Source organism: Marmota monax, unplaced genomic scaffold (genome assembly GCF_021218885.2).
Source record: "Marmota monax isolate L192 unplaced genomic scaffold, Marmota_monax_Labrador192_F-V1.1 WCK01_AAM20220418_F8-fsc00009, whole genome shotgun sequence".
Lineage (NCBI taxonomy): Eukaryota > Metazoa > Chordata > Mammalia > Rodentia > Sciuridae > Marmota > Marmota monax.
In genome coordinates this window covers 18160975-18171339 of record NW_026694710.1, presented here as the reverse complement: position 1 = coordinate 18171339, position 10365 = coordinate 18160975, and positions in this window count along the sequence as shown.

Here is a 10365-nt window from a genome sequence, read left to right as displayed (position 1 = left end):
GACTGTCCCTAGTTGTCTGGTACCTGGCCTTGGGGCCATTAGGACAGGGGACAGTGGCCCAGAGTGTGAGAGCTGGTAGAGGAGAGGATTGGGGGATGGGTCTGGTTTCTGTAAATGAAAGGCCACAGGCCAGACATTTGCTCCCCAAAATTGTTAGCTCAATCTGGAAGGGGCAGTCAGTCCCCCAGGGACAGTGGCCCTGAGATGTCAAAGCTCCTGGGCAACTTAACGAGACCCTGTCTGAAAATAAAATGAAAAGGGCTGGGGTGCAGCTCGGTGGTAGAGTGCCTGCCTAGCATGCCCTAGGCCCTGGCTTCAATCCCCAGTACAGAAGAAAGAAAGAGGGGAAAAAACCAACAAAACAAAAATACATTGTGAATGCCAAAAGGAGCCATCTCTTATCCCTGTGGAACCCACACATTAGGTGGGTACGGAGGGGTTTTACAGTACTCAGGATGGTGAGGAAGCTTCTGGGCTCCGGAGGGTTAGGCGACACACATGAACAGCTTGCAGGGTTAAAGTCTGGATGTCCTCAGTTTTCAGTGATGGTGGCTTCTGCTTTGGGGATGTTTTCAAGCCTGTAGCTTGGTACACATACAACGGTCACATTATTAGGTTTGCACTTACTGGTCTGAGACATCTGGAGCTTGGGAGCATCCATACAATGCTCCCCAGAAACGGAGGACTGATGGCACACAGCTGCCCTGAGGGGCTGAGTTCAACTGGGGCTCTGGGGCGCAGTTGGGATAAGGAAGCCAGGCTGCGCCTCTTCTCTTCTTAAGGGCTTGGGCTTTGCTTAGAGTTGATATTCTTATGAGGGGGGGAAAAAAACAACCATCTAGCTTCACTTGCTTTTAGTTGACTTAAAAATCACTAATTTGGGAGGTCGCACAGCTGGGCAGTACGTTATTAGGCCCTGGCTTTGCTGTAGATCACACCTCGGTCACGGAGGTTAGGACAATACAGCGGCCCAGGTCTCTCTTTCTTTTGCTGAAAACACTGACACCTCCCGTGGGCCTGAAGATGTCTGCTGGGTGACTGGAACAGGATGAAGAGACTCAGCACCTTTCTTTATACTGTCTGACTCTTTTGTTGCCTTAGCCTTCAGTTCAGATTCAGCCCACCTCTGCATATAGTGGACATGCTGATCACAAAGCCCCTGTGTCTCCCACAGACCCCACTAACTTCTGCAGATGGAACTGTGTTTTAATGCACTTTGGCTCATAGAAATCCCACCCAAGGGGGCTTTTGGCTTGTAATGTGTTTCGGTGACACACCTTTCACAATTTCTAAAGTGCGGCACTTCCATTAGGAACAGTCAGTGTATAAAACCCACCACCCCAGCCCTGAGGATGTCAGCCATAACAGGGAGCTCACGGCAGGCGTACGGAGGATGTGGAGCGAGTGGAGCCCAAACGCACCCACAGCGGAGGGTGCGGCTGCTTTGCAACACAGCTGGTCAGGTCCTCAGAAGGCTGAACAGTTACCACAGGGCTTGGCAAGTCTGCTCCTAGGGATGCAACCAGGAGAATGAGAATGGATGTCCTCTCTCCAAGAGGCTGTGCCTAGATGTTCATGGCACCTCTACCCATAACAGCCAACAAGTGCAACCACCCAAAGTCCTATAGAAAAAGGACTTTGAGTGGTTGCACTCATTGGCTGTGGTCCTATAGAAAAAGGACCATATTCATTCAGCAAATAGTATTCAAAAAGAAAAAAAAAAAGGATGATGTACTGATGGAAGCTACAACGTGGATAAAACCTTGAAAATACTATGCTAAGTGAAAGCGGTCAGTCACAAGACGATGTGCTATGTGATTTCACTGGGAGGAAATATCCAGAACAGGCAATGGATAGCTAGAGGGCAGAAGAGAGGTGGCCAAAGGCTGGGGCAGATGGGCTGAAGAAGGACTGCTAATAGGTACAGGGCTCCTTCTGGGGTTACTAAAGTGTTCTAATACTGAATATGGCAATGGTAATAAACTCTGTGAGTACTCTAGAAAACATTGAATTGCATAATTTAAATGGGTGACTTGTACACCATGTGAGTTATATACCAACAAAAATGTTTAAAAAATCATCAAAGTTCACCACGTGTATACTTATAGAAGTTTTATCAATAATTGTTAAAACACAGAAACAACCAAGAAGACCTTTAGTGGATGGATGGATAAACTGGCCCATCCATCTTATGGAATATTGTTCAATGCTACAAAGAAATCAGCCATGGAATCATGAAAAGGCACCATGAGCCTTATATGGGAAAGAAATCATTGAAAGACTGTGTGGTATACAACTCCAACTATGTGACATTCTGGAAAAGGCAAAAGTACGGAGATAGTAAAAAGATCAGAGTTGCCAGGAGTCAGGAGGGTGGGAAGGATGAGTAGCTGGAATAGAAGAGTTTTAGACAGTAAAAGTATTCCTTACAATGTTAGAATGGCATTATATACATAAATGTCAAAATCCAAAGAACGGACACCACCAAGAGTGGACCAATTGGAAATCATGGCTCTGTGATGCAACAATGCAGTCTCATGGACTGTGGTAAGTGGTCCACTCCGGTGGAGATGTGGCTGGTGTGGGAGGTGGTGTGTGTTCAGGGCAGGGCATGTGAGAACTCTTAGTACTCCATGCTTGATTTTGATGTTAACCTAAAACTAGACTAAAAATATAAAATCTGTTTTTTAAAAATTACATGATCACATGTGGTTCAACAGTTTGACTGATGTTCTTGGTATCTTGGTAAAGATTTTCTTTTCACATAAGTAGTTTCACATTATAGTCTCTTAGCCTGTTTTTTTCTTCACTTAACATATTGTGAACATTTCTCTATATCAATAAAGATTTTACTATATTTTAAAATATCTGCATGGAAATCATCGTGTGGCTGAACTATAATTTAAATAAACTCAGCATGTTTTAGACATCATCATCATTCGATTTGTTACAAAGAGGATTGTCAAAACAAGCCCTCTACGTTCTTAGACTAAATTCTTATAAACAATAAAAGAGTGATATTTATTGAGTGCTTACTACATGTGGGAATTGGAACCAAGTGCCTCATTCAATGCTCAGAGAACCTTAGGAAGCAGGTACTGTGATTAATCCCATTTTACAGATAAAGCAGCTGAGACTTGGAGGTGGCAAATGACTTGCCTCAGGTTAAACAGGCATTGACAGTAGAGGCTGTAACCAAATTTAGGTTTATCTGATTCTAAAACTTGAGCTATTAATCATTTTGGACCCCTAAATGTAATGAAGTAGTTTATGTTTCTTTTATTTATTTTTTGGTACTTTCTTTCAAATAACTCTCCAGAAAAGACATATTAATTTATCCTCCCTAGTAAAAATGCAGAGAAGTGCTCATAATCCTCATCAACACTGGTCCTATAGTTCTTTGTAATCTTTGTGCTAATTTGATAAGCAAAAGAAGTCTCAATTTCAATTTGTGCCTTTTAGTTTGCGTGAGATATTGCATATTTTGTTTATTGACTGTGAGCCTTTATGCTTTCAAGAATGAACTGGTGAACATGGCCCTGTACCACAGAAAGGCTCAGATGGAGGATACAGGGTAATGGGGCTGAGGGTCTACAGCTAGGTTACTTTAGACTTGCATCTTCTCTCTGATTCAATCTTATCTATAAAAGAGGGTAGATTTTTAACAGTACCCAGCTAAAGAAGCGTGTGTGCAGAATGAGTGCCCAATGCACTCAGAGGACTTCAGCAGACTCTGGTCACTGTAAGCCACACCCCAAACACACAAACTCATATCGTGTGCTGTAACTCCCTGGCTGCCCAAACACAATGAATGAGATCATGGGATTCAGGCTCTCTGTGAACCGTAAATGGCTATTTAAAAATAAGCCATTTATCATTTGATCTTAATAGCAGAAAGGAAAAATGGCCCAAGCTGGGGTGAACCTCAGGGTTGGGAAGTTGGCTTTGGTGATCTAGACCAAGGTCATCAAGGCATAGAAGGTTCTACTTCTCAGTTAGGATGCCACTTCCACATTGAGATAGAGCCTGGACTTTCAAATGGGGTTGGTTGGCAGCTTGCTAGGGGGTTATCCTGTGGCCTAATGAGATAGTGGAAAGTCAAAGGACTTTTGCAAAGTGGAGGAAAAGACTGGGTTGCCAGCAGTCATCTATGTCAGAGTGACAGAGCTAATTGTTGCTGTTTTAATTGGGAAATCACAGGATCTTAATTCCCAGTGGCCGAGAGGTCTTTTCTCATGGGCATCCCACGAGATAGATGCTTCATGAACAGGGTTTCTGGCTCCTCAGAGGTGGTGGGACCAACCTGGAGCCCTGGGCCAAAGACCTGCATTTGGGTGAGTCTGGCCTTGGTCACTGGTGTGGGAGGTGTGACCAGGGCAGGTCACCTCACCTTTCCAGGTCTTTTTCTCCTGATCTGAGAAATGAAAATAATCAAACCCATTTCACCTGTTAAGAACAACATCCAGAAAGTATTAGGCCCTAACAAAAATGCACAGATTTATCAGCCTCATCGTCACATTTTGATCATTTCTCTCAACTACTGGTCTAGGGAGCCCTACCTTAGCAGACAGTGGAGATTTGTTTCTTTGTTTGTTAATTATTGACCACTGTTTTCCAACAAGTCTTGGAGAGAGCATAGAGGAATAAATAGTACATCCTTATTTCCATAAATTCCACAGTGAGTTTTAGAGGGTGAATTTCGTAAAATGGCCCAAACATGAGACCATTTATCCCTTCGACTGGAGAAGGAGAGAGGAAAGGTACCTGCTAAGACACTTATTCCTTATTCCCTGTAACCATGCAGCAATCCTGGGAGGGTGATTTCCAGTGTACTCACAGAGGAGAGAGCTTCAGAGAGGTGGCACTGCTTGACAAAGTTTCCATGTTAGAGTAGAGTGATGCCTCCCTCCAAAGTCCACGCTTGTCCCACTACCTCCTGTGGTCTTCCAGAAAAGAGCCCATTTTGGAGAAAAGGAGATTGAGTTACCCAACATCTGAACTGTTCCTTAAAAAGTCGATCCCCAAGAGTTCTGAAATCTCCCAATAAAATGTAAATCAGGGAACAAATCTTCCTCGGGTTCACACGCTCAGTGACCCCAGGCAGAGTGACCATGGTTCACAGGATCCTGGGCTGTAGGAGGCAGCTGAGAGATCACCTGACCTCTCTGCTTCAGGAAGGTGCTGCTCAGGTCTGTGGCTGTCTCCCATCTTTATACCTTATTCCTTTGTTGTTGTTGTTCTTCTTCTTCTGAAATAGCTGCCGGGGAAGGGCTTGGTCTTTCGTACTTACTAGCCTGACACCTAAAAACAAAGACTACAGTAGAGTCCTCTGAAGTCCCAAGTCTAGCATGGATTCAAAGGACAAGACAATGGAAGAGAAGAGAGCACTGAAATTTACATTACCTCAGGACCACAGGATGTGTCAGTCACTAATTGGTGAATGTGTCCAAGCATCTGTTCTTAGGATATAAGCAGAGAAGGCAGAGGCCTAAAATAGTCGGGGAGCCTCTGATGCTCTATAGTTTTGCTCTACAGGAATTCAATTTTTCCGAGACCTAATCCAGAGCCCTCGAATATAATCTGTTATTTCTCCATCCACAGCAGTCTTTTCTCATGGGCATCCCACATGAGAGATGCTTATGAATCGGGTTTCTGGCTTCTTATCAAAGACCTTGTAAGTACTTAACATGCTAAAATTTCCTTTCTTCTTTCCTTCTTTGTAAATGGCATATTGCAAGAGTACAAATTGATTTCTGAGTTCCACTGAGGACTTGGCCTAATCTAGGGACAGCCAAGAATTTCTATTATTTTATGAACTCATTTGGATGCCCTAAAGATTGATTGAATTCCTTAAATTTTTTCAGTCATCAAGAAAAATACCAACATCAGAAAGGATACTTAGAGATATAAACATCACTAAATGATGTGAAAGAAATAAAAATTGCTAATATATAATAGCAAAAATATTTATTCATATTCTTACAACTAGGTACCTCTTTGCAAATTCCTGTCAAGTTGGCAAAACAAGGCAGACACGCATCCAACCCGGGGCTGGCAAGAGTGTGGGGCTTGGGGCACATTCAGACGCTAGTTGCCTCTGAAAGTCAATTAGGTAACATCCAGCAAAAGCCGCTTGGTCCAAGGAATTTCTGCTCTGGGAAATTATCCTAAGAAAATAATCAGAAAAGTGCCCAATGCAAAGGAATTGGTTAAACAAATTATGGTCTGGTCATACATGAAATTCTATGCAGAAAATATTTTAAATGATTGACAGGGAAGAATGCCCACCATGTGTAAAAGAAATGGAAGATGTTATAAGATGTCTTACCACATGCCTGTGTCTTCTAATCAGCATGATAGAGTCTCTCTGAAATACATTTGCACACGGATGCCTACATCTGTGTATATAATATCAAAAACTATTTGAAGGAACATGCACCAAATTAGATGGTGCATGAATGGGTATTCCTCTCAGAGCTGCCACCTTTTTCTTAACTATCTTCTGCCTTTTCTATAGAAAATGTGTATTACTTGGGGATCTAAATTGATAATTGCTTTTAAAATATGTGATACTTGCCATTGCTCTTCCCACCCTTCCCTCCTTAGCATGGACACTGCCATGCTGGGCGTATTCTACATGCCGACTGAGAGCTCTTTGTATTAAGCACTTGCTGACCTATGGTGACCCCCCCCTTTTTTTTGGTACCAGAGAACCCAGGGACACCTAACTACCAGGCCACATCACCAGTCCTTTTTACTTTTTGGAGACAGGCTCTTGCTAAATTGCTGAGACTGGCTTAGAACTCACAATCTTTCTATCTCAATCAGCCTCCCAAGCCACTGGATTACAGGGTGCCCCACCATGCCCATGGGGGCCCTCCATTTTGGCCCTAGCACTGCACCTGAACTATTGCAAAACCAGTTTGCAAAACTATTGTTTTTGTGGTAGGCACATGGGCATCACCAGTCCTGTTATGCCCACCTTTCAATCTTGAGTCAGGAGTCAAGGAGAGACTATTTGGAAAGTACCAGCCATCATAGAAGTCCTTGTTGTTCTGCCTCTTGCTTCATGGTTCCTTAAGAAGAAAGAAGATGGCTCAGTGATATAAGCAGGATAACCAGAGTAATCTATTCATAATCCAATTCTAAAAATAACTCTCAGCAAATCCCATCTATGTAGAATTAGAATCGTATGAGAGTCTGGAAAATGTGAACTGAAAGGAAGGCAGAAAGAATGGAAAATCTGTTAACTGTGCATGCTTTTGTTAGAAAACGTTTTAAGGGGAAAAAAAGTCTTATGGGTGTTGGTCGCAGCTCTCGTGCAGGGCGGTGCTGAGGTCCGTAGGCATATGGTGCTTAAGAAGCAGGGCTCTGTGATCAGATAGACCAGGGTTGAAATCTTGGCACTGTCACTGCCCATCTGGGTGACTTAGTTGAGAAAAGAGCCTCCCGAGTCTTAGTTTCCACATCTGTAAAACAGGGACTTTAAAGGGACACTGTGCAGATTAAGTGACACAATGAATTAAAAGGGCCTTTGTTATGGTTGGATCCTCTAAAGGCTCATGTGCTGAAGACTAGGTTCCCAGCTGGGGATGTTGATGGGAGCTGGCGGGAACCTTAGAAGTGGGGCCTGGTCGGAGGAAGTAGGCAGTGTGCCCCTCAGGGGCATCCTGAGATCCCTGCCCTTCTCTCTCTCTCTTTCCAGCCACCACTAGGTGAGCAGTTTTGCTCTGCCAAGCCCTCTCCTCCACGGTGTTCTTGCTTCAGGCCCAGGAAAAAAAAAAAAAAAGATCAGGGACTATGGATTAAAACCTCTGAAACTGTGAGCCAAGATAAACCTGTCCTCCTTTAAGTCGATTTATCTTTGGTGTTTTGTGGCAGAGCTGGAAAGCGATGAACACAGCCTTGTAGGATGGATTGTGGTCAATGTTTAATAAGTACTGATTTAAACATTAATAACACTATATCTTTTATTTCAAGACAAAGCTAGATGACAACTGGTGGTTAGGGGTGCAGGAGAAATGAAGCTTGCCCTAGGAGAGAGGGTAGATGCCTTTGTTGGAGCCCTTGGATACCCAGATTCCATCATCCTAGGACCTGCGCCAACTCGAGCCTCTCTTTGAAGGAGAAATGAGAATTGCATTCATGCCCATTGTATTTGCAAGGGAAGGTCATGTTCCTTCCTGCTATGACTTTTAACTGGAGAATGGTGCTAAAATTCAGATCTTAGATGTCTCTTAAAGGCCCTTCAAAGGCCAGGGTGGCACTCCTGGACCAACCTTCAGGAGGCAGAAGGCCTTTGGGTCATTAGGCTGTGCACTTGAAGGGGATCATGGGGCTCCAGTCTCTCCTCTTCCTCTCATTTTTTGCCTCCTGGCCATAGTTTTGCCCCTCCATGTGCTCCTATCATGATGTGCTGCCTCAGGACAGGCCCAAATGACCAGGGACTGAGACCTCCAAAACTATAAGCCAAAGAACCCTTTTCTCTTCATTGTCTCAGGTATTTGTTACAGTGACAGAAAGCTAACAGATGTAGAATCCAAACTCGCTTGGCATTAGTTCACCTCACCAACAGCTTCTCTTCCAGTCTCCAATTCTCTGTCCAGCCCTCCTTGACAGGTGAGCTCAGCCCAGTCTCCTGCTACTCAGCCCAGGGCTCACAGATGTGGCCCTTCCGCTTTCCCTTAGGGAAATGTAGTTTTCATTCTGCCCCCACCCCCAGCAAGGGCCAGCCTGACTCTAGGAATCATTCTGGAAGAATGACAGAGTTGAGGGGTGTTGGTCACCATGGTTATCCAGCAAGAAGCAAAATCCAACGAAAATCAGCTTTGCCTGCTAGGCAGCATCAGTATGGAAGAAGCAGAAGGAGGAGGCTGGGTTCCGAGGCTCTGTTCCGGGTCTGGATGGCTGAAGCATGCTGTGGCAAGGTGTCTGCAGAGGCTGGGCGGCTATGCCCCCGGCCGGGTGGTTCCTAACACTGCCCTGGTGTGACTTCAGGTCCACCGAGCCAGTTCACTTCTCACAAGCAGCCCCTCGCTGGCCTCCTGCATCCCATGACAGCTGCCTGCCTCCACTTGTTACTAGTCCCTGGACTCTTGGAGCTCCACTTCTCATTGCTACACTTCACATGGCGGCACATCATACCCAGGTCCCCAACTGCCTTGCATTTCTGTCTGCTGACTATAGCCCGCACACACCTGGGCAGCCGTGTGCTTGCAGGTCCTGTGTCTCCACCTGAATAAGTTTCCTTCTCTTTGTGCAGGTCTCAGCTCCCATGTCACCTTGAGAGGCTTTCTCTCATCACCCAGTGCCAAGGAAGCCTCAAGTCCTAATCACATTTCCTGTTCTCTTTGTAGCACAGATCACCTGAAATAACAGCTCACTCATGTCATCTGTGAGCTTCATTGGAATCCAAGCTTCTGGGACCCTGCCCACTGGACGGTCTCCTCCCAGAGTCCCCTGCAGAGCATCCTGGGCTCAGTTCTACTTAGTGGGAGTGTCTGTTCTCTGCGCAACTCCTTGGTGTTACAACTTTGGAATGCCCATGGCATCTTGACCCAGTGCATGTGATTTCTGTTGTCTTAACTGAAAACTTCTGTTTTCTGGGGATGGGGACAGAGCCCTGAGCGAGCAGCAGGAGGAGCAGAGCAGGTGGGGGGAAGATTTAGAAGCAACTCCTCATGGTCCTAACTCTATTCTGTCTCTGTCCAGCTGCCTGGTCCTGAGAGAATGATGGCAATGAAAGGTTTTAAGTCAAATGGAGGCATCTGCTAGAGGACTTCTGACCCTCGAATCCTATTTTAGTCTTCTCAGTCTCTCACTCTGGGAAAAGTAGACAGTGGTATGTTTGGACCCATAATTCTGAGGTCCAGACCCTGGGCAAGGACAGGGTTATCATGTTAGTGTGCCCCAGAATCACCTGGAGTTTCTGATTTGGCAGGTTTGGGTGGGACCCCGAGATCTGCATTTCCAACCTGTTCCAGATAGTGTGGTGTGGCAGCCCAGGGCCCACACCAAGAAGCCCTGACCTGGGCATCAGGCAATGGGGGTCAGCACTTTGTCACTCACCCCTGCACTTACCCGGTTTCAGGTGTGTTACCTCACCTGCTCCCCACAACCCTGAGAAGTGGAAACCATTAATCCTGGTTTACAGATGTGGAGACAGGCTTGCCCCACACTGAGCAAGTACCTGATGGCAACATCACAGCCAGCCGCCCTCCCTGAGCTGCCTAGAGGGGCACAGATCCTTGACATGGGTCATCCAGGTTACCCTGCCTGCATCCCTGACAGCCTCACCTCTCTGGTGCGGATGGCCCCAGATGCCTCCTCGGGGCCTCCATGTCCTCTTTTCCCTCTTCCAGAAAA